Raw genomic sequence first — 12,822 nt, forward strand, 5'->3', positions numbered from 1 at the left:
TAAAATGATGACCACCCTTGAACGAGTACCTGTGCCGGATAGTTGAATATGTGTTCTATAACTAACTGATAACTTAGTCGTGAAATACAACAGAGGAGGTTGTATCTGACCTGAGAACTTGCAGGACATGACAAACAACAATGCGATTGCTCTGAACAAGTCAGTAGCAACCGACATTGACCCCTTAACCTGAAGAGGAGTCAGGCAATAGGGCTACATCCTGACAAACCTGAGTGAACTTTCCGTATAAAAGACTATGCACGAATACACAGAATGAATGCTATAAACATACGTACAGTAAAAGCTACGGTAGCATGTGTGTAGTGTAGACGCTATGGATGAACATGCAGAATAAATACCATTACCCATGTACAGTAAACGCTATGGATGTTAGTGCAGATACCATAACAGAATGAATGCTACATGTACGCAGAATAAGTACTACAACGTGTCAGCATAATAATTACTACCATCGTATGTACAGAATGAATGCTACGAATGTCCATGTAGTGTATTGCTACAATTCTATGTGCAATATACATGACGTGAACATGTCTGTGGTATGAATACAACGAGCGTGTATGTGGTATAAATGCTATGAGCGTATAGTGGTATGATACTATGAGCAGTATAATGCTATGAGTATACTTGCGATATCAATGCTAAGAGCGTATGTGCCTGATGTAGGCCATGTGTATGTGCAGTATAAACGCTACAAGTACATGTGCAGTATAAGCGTCGAGCATATGTGCTACGAATTAATATGTGGTATGACGCTATGAGGTATGAGTACTATGAGCAGTATAATGCTGTGAACATGCTATGAGCGCGTGGCCACAACTGCACGAAACAGCATGTCACTATGTGTGAGAACCATAGGAAACCTGCGTGTATGAATGCGGTGAACATGTGAACAACAAAACCATGACCGTGTAACCAATATAACTGCCATGAGTGTATGAACCCTGCATGTATGAATGCGGTGAACGTGTGAACAACAAAACAATGACCGTGTAACCAATATAACTGCCATGAGCGTATGAACTATGAGCTTGCTCTTTCTGAGTGTTGCTGTGTAAGAGGGGGCGTGAACGAGGAGTTTCAAAAACTGTGATTATCTGTTGTGCGGAGTGAATCTGTGGAGTGGGTGCGACTGCCTATAGCCCACATTCATATTTTGGGTAAGTTTTTCTCTTTTGCACATAGTGGGATAACTGTTAGAGTTTAAACACCCTTTTTTTTTTTTTTTTCTCTGTTCCACCTCTAGGGGGAGGAGGAGTAGATTGGGCACAGGTGTATAAATCTTAGCTTGGGACTCTTATTGAGAGCTTGCTCTTTTTGAGTGTTGCTGTGTAAGAGGGGGCGTGAAAGAGGAGTTTCTAAAACTGGAGTTTGAAAGCAGGAGGTTGAGATCGCTGTGAGTGTTAATTTCTGAACCCACAAGGTCTACCAAAAAATTTTTAAGTGTAATTTTGACTGTCTGTTTTTTCCTATACATTTGTGAAATCCCCATTACTAGATGGCCTCCATGTTGGAAAATGCAGTCCAATGTACATCCTGTTCAATGTATGCAATCCTTGAACAACAGTTTGAGGGTGCATATTGTTGTGCGAGATGTGTGCTAGTTGTCCGTTTGGAAGACCAGATCCTGCATCTAGAGGGGCGACTGGCAACAATGAGAAGCATTAACAACATGGAGAGGAGTCTCCTGCTCACTGAGCAGGCACTCTCGGGAGTAGAGGTGGGGGAGGACAGTGGGACGGAGTTGCAGGACAGTCAGGCAGTTAGCTGGGTTACAGTTAGAAAGAGGGGTAGGGGAAAAAGTGTCAGGGAGGCTAGTCCTGAACTGGCACACCCCAACAAGTTTGCCCGCTTGGCAGATGAGGGGGGTGCCATTACAGAGCTAGGAGAACTGCAGCAGGATACCACCTCTGACCGCCAGGGGGGTGTCTGCTCCAGTAAGGAGGGAGGGAGGAGTACAGGGCAGGCCAGACAGGTACTAGTGGTGGGGGACTCAATTATTAGGGGGACAGACAGGGCAATCTGTCACAAAGACCGGGATCGCCGAACAGTGTGTTGTCTGCCTGGCGCACGAGTTCGGCACATCGCGGATCGGGTTGACAGGTTGTTGGGCGGGGCTGGAGAGGACCCAGCAGTCATGGTACATATTGGCACCAATGACAAAGTAAGAGGTAGGTGGAGTGTCCTTAAAAATGATTTCAGGGACTTAGGCCGCAAGCTTAAGGCAAGGACCTCCAAGGTAGTCTTTTCTGAAATACTACCAGTACCACGAGCCGCACCAGAGAGGCAGTGGGAGATCAGGGAGGTAAACAAGTGGCTCAGAAGCTGGTGTAGGAAGGAAGGGTTTGGGTTCATGGAGAACTGGGCTGACTTCGCTGTCGGTTACCGGCTCTACCGTAGGGACGGGCTGCACCTCAATGGGGAGGGTGCAGCTTTGCTTGGGGAGAAGATGGCTAGAAGGGTGGAGGAGTGTTTAAACTAGGGACTTGGGGGGAGGGAACCTACAGCAAAGAGGGGGAAGATAGTGTAGATAGAGAGGTGGGAATTATAAATGTACCTGGGGGTGGAGCGGAGGGAGGGGTTAGAATAGTTAATAGGAATAAGCTTCATAGGAAAATAAAACTTACACCCTTGAATCCCATTAACCCCAATAACATAAAGGATGGAAATGTAAAGTGTATGTTCACAAATGCCAGAAGCCTAGCAAATAAAATGGGGGAGCTTGAGGCCTTGATACTGGAGGAACATATTGATATAGTTGGGGTCACTGAGACATGGCTGGACTCCTCGCATGACTGGGCTGTCAATCTGCAGGGGTTTACATTGTTTCGCAAGGATAGAATGAACAGAAAAGGTGGTGGAGTCTGTCTGTATGTAAGAAGTGGTATGAAAGTCAGTGTGAATGATGCCATAGTGTGTGATGATTCTGAGGATGTGGAATCACTGTGGGTAGAATTACAAAAGGAGGGAAATACTGAAAAAATAATATTTGGGGTAATCTACAGACCCCCTAATATCACTGAAGAGATAGAAGTTCGGCTTCATAAAAAAATAGAGAGGGCCGCCCGGGCAGGTACAGTGGTAATAATGGGAGATTTTAACTATCCAGATATAGATTGGGGTCCGGGGTTGGCTAAAACTACAAAGGGGCGACAATTCCTAAATTTATTGCAGGATAATTTTATGGGCCAGTTTGTGGAGGACCCAACAAGAAGTGATGCCTTGTTGGATCTGATCATTTCCAACAACGCAGAGCTGGTTGGTAATGTAACTGTGCGGGAAAACCTTGGGAATAGCGACCACAATATAGTTACTTTTGACTTAAAATGTAGAAAACAAAGACAGGCGGGGAAGGCAAAAACATATAACTTTAAAAAGGCAAATTTCCCTGGGCTGAGATCTGCACTACAGGACATAGACTGGGGGGAGGTGTTCTCAAATACTGATACAGAAGGTAAATGGGACATCTTTAAATCAACTCTAAATAACTATACAGCTAAATATATACCAAAGGGGAACAAATATAAACGATTAAAACTAAATCCTACATGGCTGACACATGATGTTAAAAGAGCAATAAACAACAAAAAAATAGCCTTCAAAAAATACAAATCTGATGGGTCAGCTATAACATTTAAACAGTACAAGGAGCTTAATAAAATCTGTAAAAATGTAATAAAAACAGCAAAAATTCAAAATGAGAGACAGGTGGCCAAAGAAAGCAAAACTAATCCTAAATATTTTTTTAGACATATAAATGCAAAAAAACCAAGGACAGAGCATGTAGGACCCCTTAATAATGATAATGGGGAGGTTGTCACAGGCGATCAAGAGAAGGCGGAGCTACTGAATGGGTTCTTTAGTTCTGTATACACTATGGAAGAAGGAGCTGACATTGGCCAGGTCAGTGCTGGTAACACATCATGTAATGTACTGAACTGGCTTAATGTAGAGATGGTACAAGGTAAGTTAAGTGATATAAATGTAAGCAAATCCCCAGGACCGGATGGACTACACCCAAGAGTTCTTAGAGAGGTAAGTTCAGTAATATCTGTACCCCTGTTCATGATATTTAGAGATTCTCTGGTGTCTGGTATTGTGCCAAGGGACTGGCGCAAGGCGAATGTGGTGCCAATCTTCAAAAAGGGCTCTAGGTCTTCCCCAGGAAACTATAGACCGGTAAGTTTAACGTGCATTGTGGGTAAATTGTTTGAAGGACTTATAAGGGATTACATACAGGAATACATAGGGGATAATTGTATTATAAGTGATAGCCAGCATGGGTTTACTAAGGATAGAAGTTGTCAAACCAATCTAATTTGCTTTTATGAAGAGGTGAGTAGAAGCCTTGACAGAGGAATGGCTGTGGATATAGTGTTTCTGGATTTTGCTAAAGCATTTGATACTGTCCCTCATAGACGTCTGACAGGTAAGTTAAGGTCTTTGGGTTTGGAAATTTTAGTTTGTAACTGGATTGAACACTGGCTCATGGATCGTACCCAGAGAGTGGTGGTCAATGATTCGTACTCTGATTGGTCCCCGGTTATTAGTGGTGTACCCCAAGGTTCAGTACTGGGCCCGCTGTTGTTTAATTTATTTATTAATGATATAGAGGATGGTATTAACAGCTCTGTTTCTATCTTTGCAGATGACACCAAGCTTTGTAGCACAGTACAGTCTATAGAGGATGTGCATAAGTTACAAGATGACTTGGATAGACTAAGTGTCTGGGCATCCACTTGGCAAATGAGGTTCAATGTGGATAAATGTAAAGTTATGCATCTGGGTACTAATAACCTGCATGCATCGTATGTCTTAGGGGGGATTAAACTGGCAGAGTCACTGGTAGAGAAGGATCTGGGTGTACTTGTAGATCACAGACTACAGAATAGCATGCAATGTCAGGCTGCTGCTTCCAAAGCCGGCAGGATATTGTCATGTATCAAAAGAGGCATGGACTCAAGGGACAGGGACATAATACTCCCCCTTTATAAATCATTGGTACGGCCTTACCTGGAATATGCTGTTCAGTTTTGGGCACCTGTCCATAAAAGGGACACTGCGGAGTTGGAAAGGGTGCAGAGACGCGCGACTAAACTAATATGGGGAATGGAACATCTTAGCTATGAGGAGCGATTAAAGGAGTTACAATTGTTTAGTCTTGAGAAGAGACGTTTAAGGGGGGATATGATAAACGTATATAAGTATATTAATGGCCCATACAAAAAATATGGAGAAAAACTGTTCCAGGTTAAACCCCCCCAAAGGACGAGGGGGCACTCCCTCCGTCTGGAGAAGAAAAAGTTTAGTCTCAAGGGGCGACACGCCTTCTTTACCATGAGAACTGTGGACTTATGGAACAGTCTACCTCAGGAACTGGTCACAGCAGGAACAATTAACAGCTTTAAAACAGGATTAGATACATTCCTGGAACAAAATAAGATTAATGCTTATGAAGAAATATAAAATCTCATCCCTTCCCCAATATCGCGCCACACCCCTACCCCTTAATTCCCTGGTTGAACTTGATGGACATATGTCTTTTTTCGACCGTACTAACTATATGTAACTATGTAACTATGTAACTATGTAACTAGGCATGTATGAATGCGATGAACGTGTGAACAACAAAACAATGACCGTGTAACCAATATAACTGCCATGAGCGTATGAACCCTGCGTGTATGAATGCGATGATTGTGTGAACAACTAAACCATAACCGTGTGACCGATGTAACTGCCATGAGCGTATGAAACCTGAGTGTATGAATGCGGTGAACGTTGAACAACAAAACCATGACCGTGTAACCCATATAACTGCCATGAGGGTATGAACCCTGCATGTATGAATGCGATGAACGTGTGAACAACAAAACCATAACCGTGTGACCAATGTAACTGCCATGAGCGTATAAAACCTGCGTGTATGAATGCGGTGAACGCGTGAACAACAAAACCATGACCGTGCAACCAATACAACCGCAATGAGCGTATGAACCGTATGAACCCTGCGGTGAACATGTGAACAACTTAAGAACCGTGAGAGTCTGACCACTATAACTGCCATGAGTGTATGAACCGTATAATTGCTATAGGCAGTATACTGCCGTAACCAGTATGAAATACCATTAACATATGAACCGAATGATACTTTGAGCGTATGAACCAGTGATAATTACGAGGTGTTTGATTGCCATGAACGTAACATGGTAGAAAGAACGTAAGACCGTGAACATGCCAAGAATATGTGAACAGCATTAATGCCAAGTTTGTGGACCGTGTAAAACACCAGTGAGTGAGAGAATAACCATGAGGTGAACAGCATAAACGAGTTTGCCCAGTATAAATGCTGTGAATGTATCGTCAGTGAGTATATGTACCGTATATAATGATATTAGCACATGAAACTGTATACATACTAAGCGCGTACGAGCGGTGTGCCATAAGCGTATGAATTAACCATGAGAGTACGGACAATAAGAAACTCATGGAGTTATCAAACCGTGAAGATGCTCTACTCGTGTGCACCTTGTACCAGTAATGCGTGTATGCCCATAATAAACCAAGCGTATGAACCGTATGGATACCATGATCGTGCAAATAACACTGTGTATACTATGATTTATTTGGATGTAGCCTATGTTATATCTCTACAGAGCATTGCACCCTACTATATACTATATTGAAACAAGACAGTCTACAGAGCACTGTATCACCACACACAGCATATGCTACCCTGCAACGTGATCCTCTGCAGAGTATTGCACCACACCAAACAGTAAATGCCACCCTGTGTTGCAACGAGACCCTTCGCAGAGCACTGCACCACACTGGACATGCTAACTGTAACGACCCTCTGCAGAGCATTGCACTATGCCCTATATAATATGTTGTATTGAAACCATCCCATCTGCAGAGCATTGCACTAACTGTATAAAGTTTGTTTATAATGAGACCATCTGCAGAGTATAGCACTATACTGTATATAGTATATATTATATTGTAACAGGACCATCTGCAGAGCATAGCACCATAGCTGTATATCATGAATACTATATTGTAATGAGACCATCTGCAGAGCATTGCACCTTAACTATATATCATGTAGACTATATTGTAACAAGACCATCTGCAGATTATTGCACCATAACTGTATATCATGTATACTATATTGTAACGAGACCATCTGCAGAGCACTGCATTATACAGTACATGTTATATTGTAACGAGACCCTTTGCAGAGCATTACACTGTACCGTATACTGCAAGGGCACCGTATACCCCGCAGAGCACCGCACCACACAGCAAAAGTTATATTGAAATGACTCTTTGCAGAGCAATGCACCACACTGTATACAGCAAACTTTATATTGAAACAACCCTCCGCAGAGCATTACACTATACTTTAGATTAACGATAGCAGACAAGCTGACAGGACCGCCTAACGAGGACTGGGCAGCTGCCGCAACCTGTCCCAAGGGCATAGACAATTGTAGTTGTGTGGGTGGCGGGGGGTCCACATGTCGCCATGAGGCAGCTAGCGGGCTGCGCGAAATGCTGAGGCCGCACTACCCCCAGCACCGATTTAACTCACCTGCTTGCCGCTCCTGGCCCCCACTACCGCTGCGGGCAGAGCCAGCCAGAACCATACCTGCCCAATATTACCTTATAATCAGAGTGAGACAGCATCCCCAGATAAGACAGCCAGCGGAGCTGCCAGGATGCCGCGCCTGTACCACCCCAGACCCATGATCAGCGAGGCCTCCGCACCGTGAGCAGCAGCTCTGAAGATTTTTGTGGGAGATTCAAACACCACAGGAAGCAGAGATTCCACAAACGACACGTGCTCCGCCCCTGTAGGAGAGGGGGAAGTTATATACACACGCCCCCACCTGTTCCCAATGAGCCCCACCTGGAAGTGCAGGGAGCGATAATTACTTCCGCCCCTCGCACAAACACAGCCCATCAGGCTTTATACTTAACCTTTAGGTCCATACATGTACAATGATACCAAATTTATATAAGTTCTGTTTTATTTTACTACTTTTTTTTTTATAAATGTTTATTTAGAATAGGTTTTTGCATTAGCAACAAACATAAAATACATCGAAGAAAGAAAATCTGCATAGATAACTGCAGTATAAGGCATTTAACAATAACAAGAAGTTGACATCTTCATATAGCAAGATAACATGACAGTACGGATCATGAAGGTTCGTTAGTCTTCACCTGCATAGAAAAAGATCCGGAGATATACATCGAAAACAGCTGGTGATTTTAAAACATCTAATCCACCTTTAGGAATCTAGAGGGAAGATGCGTCAATCAGCTGTACATAAACACTCCAATGTTGTGGAAGTTGAGAACAATAGAATGGCAATAAAAGCAAGATAGAGAAAAAAAAAATTGTAAAAAAGGATATAGAAAGGGAGAGTGCAGAGTAAGATCTCAGAAAGAGCAGGTTATAAGTGTACCAGAAGAAAGAGAAAGAAAGAGGCAGAAAGAATAAGAGGAAACAATAAAAATATGAAGAGAATGCCCCATCCGCATGGTCGTGAGTGGCTGAAAAAAGAAGGATATCAGGGAGAATCAGTCAGACTCTCCTCCCATGCATCCCAAGGGTATCAGATTAGGTGAAATTGATTTACCATGTGGTCTATCAGGACTGATATATGTTCCATTCTTCTAATGTCCCTAATTTTATCTAGTAGTATAGGAAGAGGTGGGGCTTCAGTACGGCGCCACCATTGGGCCAGAAGGCATTTGGAGGTGGTTAACAAGTGGAGACATAGTTTAAGTTGGTATTTAGTGAGCCAGTTTGGAAGGAGATTGAGAACAAATATGACGGGATCCAGCTGGGCATCAAAACCAACTACCCCATAGATGATATTCCTCACCTCCCTTTTTGTAAGGAAGTCAATGGCCCTCATTTACTAAGAGTGTCGGGTTTATCTCTGGGTGTTTCTTCATTTACTCTGTGTATTTTTCTGCCTCATTTACTAATGTGTCGCACGGGGGAAAAAATTTATGTCGCACGGGTTGGAAATTGTGTCGCAGGGTAAATTTTATATATTCCCCCTGCACAGCGCCATTATATACCCCCCGCAGCGCATGTAGATATATATTATATATGCCCCCTGCACAGCGCATCTATATACTTATGCCTCTGAAGCGCTATCAATGTCTAATGCAGTGGTCTCCATCTTGCGGACCTCCAGATGTTGCAAAACTACAACTCCCAGCATGCACGGACAGCCATTGGCTGTCCAGGCATTCTGGGAGTTGTAGTTTTGCAACATCTGGAGGTCCGCAGGTTGGAGACCACTGGCTAATGCATGTCAATGATAGCGCTTCAGAGGCATAAGTATATAGAAGCGAAGTAGGGACCAGACATATAGCGTTATCTGGTCCCCACTTCGCTTCTATACACAATCCTCAGCAAACACCACAGCTGCCCCATCGCCTCCCCCATCCCCGGTGTTATAAATACCTGTTCCCGGCCCGGGTCCGCGATCATTCTGGCTTCGGCGCTGTTGCTGTGCGCTGTCACTGTGCGCTCTGACGGTGACGTCACGACGTGCGTTGGGGACGTCACTCGTCAGTAACAGCGGACAGCAACAGCGCCGAAGCCAGAATCATCGCGGACCCGGGTCGGGAAAAGGTCATTATAACACCGGGGATGGGGGAGGCCTCTGAAGCGCTATCATTGACAAGCATTAGCCAGTGGTCTCCAACCTGCGGACCTCCAGATGTTGCAAAACTAAAACTCCCAGAATGCCGGGACAGCCAACGGCTGTCCGTGCATGCTGGGAGTTGTAGTTTTGCAACATCTGGAGGTCCGCAAGTTGGAGACCACTGCATTAGTCATTGATAGCGCTTCAGAGGCATAAGTATATAGTTGCGCTGTGCGGGGGGCATATATAATATATAGCTACATGCGCTGTGGGGGGTATATGATAGTGCTGTGCGGGGGGTATATATATATACACGGGTATATGATAGCGCTTTGTGGGGGGTATATATATATATATATATGTACACATGCACTGCGGGGGGTATATAATAGCGCTGTGCGGGGGGTATATATATATATATATATATGTATGTACACATGTGCTGCAGCGGGGGACAAGACATATGGCGAAGCAGGGGGCAAGATATATAAAAGCTGTGGGGACATATACAAAACCCCCAGCGATTCTATATATATTTCCCCACTGCAGCTTGCAGGGATCCCTGAATGGCTCTTCAGTACGGGCCATTCAAGGATCCCGGCGGGGAATTTGAAAATGAAAGTGAAATACATCGTACATCGCTGGGGAGCGGAGCATGCCGCCCGCTCCCCTGCTTAATAACTTTTGATTGGATCGGGTCTCAGAAGTGAGACCCGATGCGATCAACCCCTTAGCCCCTGTCCTACTACCCCCAACATGCAACAGACCCTGTACAATGATGGGGGTAGGATTAACTCGGTTTTCAGTAATTTTCCGACAGCTCAGAGCGGTCGGGTTTTAGCGAAGAAAAATTCACAGGTTTTCCTGTGAGTTTTTCCTCATACTTCGAGTGTTTTTTCTGTTTTGTCAGGAACACGCCCCTTTTTGTGATAACCACGCCCATTTTTGACGGGTTTAAAAAACACTCCGAGTGATGATATATTTTGTCAGGTTGTGCGACCAAATTTGTGTCGCATGGGCTATGCGAAACACAAATTTTGTCGCACAACCCGACAAAAAAAGTCGGGTTGACATTATTAAATGAGGGCTAATATGTTTAAACTGTTAAGGATTCAGGGCATACAGGTACCCTCTTGGTGGGAGATTTATCAAACTGTGTAGAGGAAGAGTGGTGCAGTTGCCCATAGCAATCAATTAGCTGCTTCTTTCATTTTAAAAGAAGCGATCTGATTGGTTGCTTTGGGTAACTGCACCACTCTTCTTCTACACAGGTTTTGATAAATCTCACCCTTGGTCCTAAAACGGCTTTGAAGAGGGTCCAGGAGCTGCACTCATCTCAGAGCAGTGTGTGTTGGCTACCATCAGTAGCCAGACACTCACAGGCAGTGGCAATCTTGCTGCTACCCAGAATTTAACCCTTTAGATGCCATGGTCAATGCTGATTCCGGCGTCTAAAGTAAAAGTTTAAGTTGCCGGTATCTCAGTGGAGCTCACCAAACCCCTGTGATGTGCTTGTGGGGGTTCCGTGAGCTAAAAATGGCAGAGGAGGGTCCCCTTACCTGCTGCTGATCACCAATTCAGCCTGGCTGTGACATAGGCATAGCATTTTACAGTAAATCTAATGATTGCATTTTTTTACATATTTGGTATCGTAGCGTGCGTAAATGTCCAAACTATTAAAATATAATCAGAGTGACTGGATATGAGGACAGAATATGGGGACAGCATATGGGGTCGAGAAATGAGAACAAAAAATTAGGACAGGATATGAGGTTGGAATATGAGGAGAGGATTTGGAGTCAGGATATGAGGACAAAAGCTTCCTCCTTTGTTGCTTTTCCTCCCCCACAAGGATAAGGTAGAAAAACCGGGCAGTGCCGGGTACTCAGCTAGTACAGAATATAACTCAGGATCAGTACATGAATAACATCAGCTATATTTGTTATGTATTTACACAGTGACCCCACTAACAAAATAGCGAGTACAGCTCTGGAGTAAACAGATGTTGCTCCTGAATTACACCCTATAATTAATATAGGATGGAAATAGGGAATAACATCAGCTGTACTTGTACTCACTGTTTTGCTGGTCTGGGCGGGGAGGGGGGGGGGTCACTGTGAAAAATTACATTACTTACATGGTACATGGGTTTAGATTGTATTGTAAATACAGTATACAGTGACTCCACACCAGCATAGTATAGATAGGTAAAAAAAAAAAGCAGTGCCTGAGTGCCCGACCTGTCAGTCTGCTCCTGCTATACATTTAATATTTCTAACCATTTAACTCATTGGGCTGGCACTAACTTCTTAATCTACAAGGATGGGAACTAATAACATTGTGCTAATGTTTTATGTACATAAATAAAGAAGTGCTGCACACACTGATAATGTAAAAACTTCTTCATCAGAGCATACTCACAATACAAGGTGTATATACAGGACAACAGCAGGGGTGTTACAGACAAAGGCAAACACATTTTCATGCCTACCAACATTTCATAGGGCCTTGGTCAGAATACCCATGCTGTTGTCCTTTAAATACACCCTCTATTGTATGTTCTAATAAAGAAGAAGTTTTTTACATCATTGGTGAGTGCAGCACTTCTCTCTATATTTATATGCATTCATGGACTATATATTGGCACCATGTAAAGACTTCCAATAATTACATTAGACACATGAAAGGTGGGAACATGCATTATTGAGACTCCAGGGACTGGATGGTAGATGTGCCAGAATTTTTTCTATATGTGTGTACTAATATTTGTATGTACTGTATATAAGTATAAAACAGTATATCTTTGGTTATGTGGGCAAATGGCACTGGATTCTTAAAGAAAAACAGTCATTATTTTTATGGTACCTGAACCACAAGCCATCGTTGCAATTCCTAGTGGCTTCTGGCTACACCACCAGCCTTTGTCAATTGTACAAACTGATATTTGATGAACAATGTTATCATACATTAAAAATCACTTAAGTCATGTTAATATGAAAAAAACTATTATACAAAATAATAAGGCCCTTATAGATCCACATTGTGACTTATTGCTAAAACAGAAAGGGAAATTAAGAAACAGTATGTTCAGTTTACATGCACAAGTGAGAAGAAAAAAAAACACATT

The sequence above is a fragment of the Hyla sarda genome, chromosome 9 (assembly GCF_029499605.1).
Source record: "Hyla sarda isolate aHylSar1 chromosome 9, aHylSar1.hap1, whole genome shotgun sequence".
NCBI classification, from domain to species: domain Eukaryota; kingdom Metazoa; phylum Chordata; class Amphibia; order Anura; family Hylidae; genus Hyla; species Hyla sarda.